Source organism: Sorex fumeus, unplaced genomic scaffold, assembly GCF_029834395.1.
Source record: "Sorex fumeus unplaced genomic scaffold, SorFum_2.1 ptg000146l, whole genome shotgun sequence".
Lineage (NCBI taxonomy): Eukaryota > Metazoa > Chordata > Mammalia > Eulipotyphla > Soricidae > Sorex > Sorex fumeus.
In genome coordinates, this window is record NW_026606203.1 from 676,657 (window position 1) to 677,820 (window position 1,164).

Consider the following 1,164-nt stretch of genomic DNA (forward strand, 5'->3'; position numbering starts at 1 on the left):
GGTAATAAGAAAATATGGGGCATGAGGATGGTGTGCAGTGCTGAGCGGTAGGGAGGGCTTACCAAGCCCTCAAAGGTAAGAAAGTTTGGGATCACTTTCATCAAACATTGACCAATTGAAACCAAGACGATATGAGGGAGAAATAAATAGGAAAGAAAGAACGAACGAAAGAAAGAAAGATCGAAAGATAGAGAGAAGAAAGAAAGGAAGAAAGAATAGGGACGTCGATTATCAAGGAAGGGGAAAACGTTTGGACAGAATGTTGAAGAGAACCAAAGGTTTAAAATCAAAAAAGAAAGAATATATATTAAATATGCTCAGCTAAATACACTGAGAGCAAGTCAAAGCAATTTACTTCAATAAATGCCAGGACTAGAAAGTATACTATGCCTTGAATAGGGTTCCAGTAGGAAAAGCAGTTTATCAGAAAGCCATCCTTGCTGGCTTTTTTCCTGATTATCTCTTAGAACACGGTACTTGGTTCTTAACAGTTTGGAGTATATGCACGCTTCAGAAATGATGCTTCCCATAAATAGCTAATAGTGCTTATCTAGGGCGGTGGAAGACACAGAATCTTCAATGTTTTTATTACGTTCTGGTTTTTAAGTACATGTACGGCACTGCCTGTTAAAATAAAAAAAAATGGTATATTCTAACTTGAATCGGGAGATTTGATTCATTTGTGTGGTAAGTAGGTTCCAGGTTAAAGCTGCTTGTCATCTTTACAAATATTATTTCATGTGATTTTTTTCTTCCTAACATGAGAGTATTTTGATAATAGTCAACTTCTGTTTTTAGATCCTAAGAGGAAATAGAAAAACCAAGTCTCACATGTCTAATTACACGTTTTTGTCATATGTGTGAATTATGAGTTTTCCTACATTAAAGATATTTTGTTGGATTTTGGTGCTCATTTATTAAACATTGAGAAGAACGTTTTCCTGGTTAATAAAGCTAATTCTAATCTAGGGGTTGAAAGTAAATTTGCAATATTTTGTGATCACTTTTTAAATGGTCTTTTCTGTTTCTTGTGTGATCAAGTGAAATCCTCTGCTATGTTTAACACGTGTTGTTTGCTGGTTAATATTCAAAGGTACTCATGAGAATAATTTTTTTTGTACTTTCGAAGTTTCTTTCTGTATTTTCCTCATTTAAAACATTTCT